The following is a 5,508-nucleotide window of genomic DNA, read 5'->3' on the forward strand; positions in this document are numbered from 1 at the left end:
GTGTGTGTGTATGTGTGTGTGTGTGTGTGTGTGTGTATGTTTACAATTTCCTCTTGTTAATTCTCTTGGTATCTAATAAGTGCTCGAAGCTAACCCTTTGTTTATCAGACGCTCCATATTTCGTTAACGCAAGCGTTGGTTTCCAGGCACAGCACACGTTCTAGTTAAGCTGGGTTAAAAATACATTCGGGTTCGTTGTCTTTCCGCAACGTCTTTAATTTTTAAAATACTTCGTTGAGGAAAGGGGCACGGGTGGATTCTCAAATTTTGCTCTTGCACAGATGTTTTAGTTCCGTCGGCATTCCTTCAATGTCAGAGCAGCTACTGACGAGCTTCGCTTCTAAAAAAAAGTCCGGACTCCTTTCTTGGGAAAACATTTTTCGTGTAAAATAAGTAAACTATGATAAGAAGGATAATATGCAATCTTGACATCTTTTAAACAGGTTTTATCAACACGTAAGTCTAAAAAGATCTTGTTCCTGACAAGTTCTAAACAATAGGCGGATACGTTGTTTAAGTTTTTAGTTACAGGAAGTGTTTAGGCTCCAAAATAATGCAATTTTAACTCTTTTTATGAACCGAACTAGATCTATCTCAGGAGAACTTAGATCAAAGATATCGCCACCTACGCACAGGAATTACTTCGAGCTCGATTGTTTCAAACAACATAAATTCGTCGTGACAGCATCAATCACAAGACGATTCTTTCCTGTTTGGTGTTGCTGTAATAAATAAGAACGTGAACATTAAAAATACTGCAGAGTGTAAAGACGCTAAATGGGATTTTCTCTCTCAACTTTGTAATGGCGTAAGTTGTTTTCCATCCCAGTGGGCCACCCACAGTGAGCGCAGAAATAACATGCCTCGTTGAACCCAAGCATGCCCTTGTTATGTGCTCGATGTAAAATGCACGTCAGAAGGCAAAGACGTATTAGCGTCTCGGAGCACTAGATGACTTTCGGATTAGGTATCTTTATGTCGAAGTTATGTAGTGTAGACAAAAAATAAAAAAAGCAACTACTCCGTACGAGCTCATTTCATGCTTGACGCAGACAGAAAAAAAACTAACAGTTTCATTTCCACTAGTCCTATGTGCAGTCACGCAACTTTGATTTTATCTCCATGTACGTAATTTGTACAAGTTCACTTCGTCGCAGATTGAACCGTGTTCACTCTTATGCTACAACCTTTGTTGTCAGATTCTGAGAACTCCACACCAGGTGAGTCTGGACTTTAATTACTTCACGTTCCGTACTCGGCAATTTCAGACATAGACAATATTGTTCTCTATTGTTGAGGGGTAAGGGGAGGGGGTGTTGTTCAACCTTGACAGACGAAATGTTGCCAAGTTGTTGCTTTCTTAGGGGACATTGGAACACCAACAGAGAAAGCCATAAACATTTTGTTTGTGTTGTTTGTCGAGTAAAGAGAAGCACATCAACAGAATTATGGCAATTCAATGCCGGGAATAAGTAAGACAGTCAGAAACAACGGAGGAGAAGTAAAAGAAGAGTGACGTACCGGCGGCGCCCTCCCACCAACCGCCATGAACGTTTGGGGAATACTATACTACTGGTAGGTTAATTCTGCTGTAGGCCATGCTGACTCAGGTCTGAGCACGTTTCGACCGAAATGTACATGTATGTATCAGTCAGATGATGGACATGGCACTATCCATTCAATCGACCCCCCCCCCTCACTTTCAACTCCCACCCACCCGCACCTTTCCAGCGGTCACATACTTTTTCCTTTTTGGTTACAGCGACAGAGCATTTCTATTATATTAAAATGCTTATTTTCTATAGAAGTGTACTATGACGTGTACCTCAGCTTGATCCTGCTGACAACCCAACCAATCTGTGCTGTATGGGACCAGACAGACGCACGGAGAGAATCTTTAAAGGGAAGTAACAACCGAAACAAGATCGTTTGTGTTTTGTCTGAACGGTCGCAAATTACGCCTTCAAAGTTTAAACACGGTTTTGCTTCAATCACCCTTATACAAATTTTTTATAATGATAAAAGAACACACAAACAAATATATAGGACTTTGTGGTCTTGTTTGTCCACAGAAAACATTAGAAAATCAGAATTTGCAGAAGACAACTATTTAAGTTTAACACCATTCACGTTGAATTTCCAAAATTGGTTGGATGATGAATATGGGAAACTCTAAATCTAAAGAGTTTGTTTTTATATGGAGCGGTATAGCCGTTTCCCCTCGAATTGTTCATAGTTTGTATGAGACAAAGTATGCCATGTGATCTAGTAGCTATTCCATTATGTGATCTAGTTGTTATAACTGACAACTCTGGCGTCGTCAGTAACTGCTAACTTTTATTTCTAAATGTGGGTGTTTTTTGTGCGTCCATCGACACAATTTAGTTTATTCAGGAGGCGGCTTAGACCAAATCTCTAGCCCTCGGGGAGGTGCTACTGGCTGAAGAGTCCTTAGGCCATTCCCAAAGGGGAGGACAATAACATGTTCTTATGCACAGTAGAGTCGTGAATGGGCTGATTCATCAATGTCATGCTCACAACTGTGCCTGAACTAACTGCTGCTTTTTCTTTCCTAAACCTTACTACCGTCAATTTTCCTCTACTTCTTTTGAATGTTTGTTACACTCTAGTGACCCGCTATTTCCGCGGTGCCTTGATAGTCGACGCAGACTTTGTGCTGTTGAAGCAAGAGAGGTGAGTAGAGTAAGCCTGATTCCTAGTAAGGACTTCTCTGTTTACATTCACCCCTTGGCGCTCATATGACCTTATGCAGTTAGGAGCGCCATAAAACCTCTACTATAACACAAAAAACCCTGTCTGTCAGGACCAACCCGGGCAGGGAGGTATACAACGTCCCAGCAGGTAGACTGAGATACTCGATAAGATAAATAAAATTTCTCGCCGCACAGGAATCGAATACAGGACCTCTTCGAGCAACGGCGAAGCGCCTAAACGCAAAAATACAGACACCGCTCCGCTTTTTTCCGATAAGTGACCCCCCCCCCCACCCCTTAAACCCTGAAACCAAACCGCTAGCTCCAATTTAGGTGTTGTGCTCTATTTCATTCAGACGGTAGGACATGTAGATGTTAAATAAAGACTCCTAAGGACTTTCTAGTTTCCGTGGTGAAAGTCTACCTGAGTCCCCCATTTGGAGCTTACGTGACGTGCTACTCACACCTTTGTCTCCATTCTCATAGTGGCTATGTGATGGTACCTCGGGTATCATAAGAGAAAAACACTTTCAATATGATCTTACTTCTTCTTCTTCTTTTTCTTCTTCTTCTTCTTCTTCTTCTTCTTCTTCTTCTTCTTCTTCTTCTTCTTCTTCTTCTTCTTCTTCTTCTTCTTCTTCTTCTTCTTCTTCTTCTTCTTCTTCTAATTATTATTATTTCTATCATTATTATTATCACTGTTGTTTTTTGGGGGTGGGTGGGTTGGGGGCGGGGGTGGGTGAGCTCAAGTAGTCTTTAACTCTGCTTTTATCATGATTTTTGATATATCAATTTTGACTCCCGAGGACTAGACAGAGAGGGGTCAAGGTTAGGGAAGTTTCTCGCAAAATGTACTAAACTCTATACTGGTTTAAACGAGCTGAAACGGGCAACGTGATTAAAACAGACGGAATGACGCATATTTATGCCTAAGAGAGAGAGAGAGAGAGAGAGAGAGAGAGAGAGAGAGAGAGAGAGAGAGAGAGAGAGAGAGAGAGAGAGAGAGAGAGAGGGTGGGGGGGGGGGGGGAGAACGACCTAACTGTACATGCCTCCCTCAAACTGGACTGCTACATTGGAAGGAATTAGTCCGCCGAGAGGCCTAATCGTTAAGGCTAATGAGCCTTCATTGGACATGCTACTTGACTATGTACAGGAAGTTTGCAACTTTTTATTGGGGAATTTACGACCACCTGGCTTCTGGCATTTATACCTGAGGACAAACCTCACGCCGATGCTACGTTACATAGACTTTAGGATCGCTGCAGACAGTTTAAAACTAACGGTAAGGAAGTCAGGAATTAGAATGTGGCATACTGTTAGTTTAAAACTAACGAAAAGGAAGGCAGAAATTGGTATAGGGCAAACTGTTGGTTTTAAACCAAAGAAAAGGAAAGCAGAAATTGGTGTACCGGAATACTGTACCCAAAGTTTGAACGATCTTACACTAGCTAGAATCTAGATGGAAACTAATGTTAGGTTCAACCTTTCACTCTCAAGGCATGGTCTTATCGCCTATCACCATTACATCCTCCTCCAAAGATGATCAATGTACACATGGGCTAATAAATCTATTTTCTTCGAATGTTTGGTTGATTGGCTAGTTTTGTGAGTGTGTGTGTGTGTGTGGGGGGGGGGGGGTCGTATACATTCTCGGGAGACTAAGATACAGTTTAAATTATTATAGAGAACTAGCATTTAGGAAATCTATGAGCTCCAGCCGAACTATTAAAAACAAGCTACTTTCCTTTCTAACGGGTAAAGATATTGATATTTATACCTCACACATGAATGCACTATTAATCCTGAGATCCCTAACCTTTAAAAACAAGAGAAAACATTAAAATTTGCTGCTCTTAGCTCCAACACTTTAAAAAAGCACACAATTAAAACCTGCGCCAGCACTCCGACTTGGGAAAATTAAAAGAAAACACAAGACCGAGCCTCACTGGCACCTTTTTCGTTTGAAATATATTATTATTCTCACAAAATTGCTTCACGTTTTCACACCGGGATCCACACAACAACAATTATCTGCTGTTATTCCAAGCGAGTAATCCCTCTGGAAGTTAGGCGTGTCCACAAAGTGTCAGAGAGCACACAAACGCACGTACATCCCAAGTCCAAAGATGGAGAATATATGCAATCTATTCTATTGTTTCCCTGTTTCCTACAATACAGCGAAGTAAGCTGTGGTTTCTCTGCTGAGCGGCACCGTACCGGCTTCTCCGAACTTGTCCACGGGAGTGCGTGCTCTCGTAGCAACAGACCACGTGCATTTATGCCGGGTGAGCTCTGTGAATGAGTTCGAACGAAGTCTCTTGCGAGCCGGTCGCTCGTCTTTACACTGTCTGGAAAGAGGGCGGATAAATTTTTTTTTTCTTTTTTGTGCTGGGGTTTGTGAAGAAGTTCGAAGCATTGGGGTGCTTAGTTTTTCCAGTAGGGGAAAACCTATTCGCCGATCCTTTTTCTTTGCTTTTCTGTGTTTGTGATTATGCGATTATGCCTGACTGGTGCGATTAGGATATGTGAATAAGAGAGGAGAGAGAGAGAGAGAGAGAGAGAGAGAGAGAGAGATTGCTTCGGCTAAAAAACAAATGGTGTGACTGTGTGGTTGAATTTAAAAAATGGATGGAGATAGAAAGGGGAAAAGAGGGAGAGAAATAGATGTAGAGAGAGAGAGAAAAAGAGAGAGAGAGAGAGAGAGAGACAGAAAAAAAAGGATGTGATTGTATAGTTGAATAGAAAAAGTGGAAGAAGGGAGAAAGGGAAAGCGAGAGAGAGAAATAGATAGA

This window comes from Aplysia californica, unplaced genomic scaffold (assembly GCF_000002075.1).
Source record: "Aplysia californica isolate F4 #8 unplaced genomic scaffold, AplCal3.0 scaffold00012, whole genome shotgun sequence".
NCBI classification, from domain to species: domain Eukaryota; kingdom Metazoa; phylum Mollusca; class Gastropoda; order Aplysiida; family Aplysiidae; genus Aplysia; species Aplysia californica.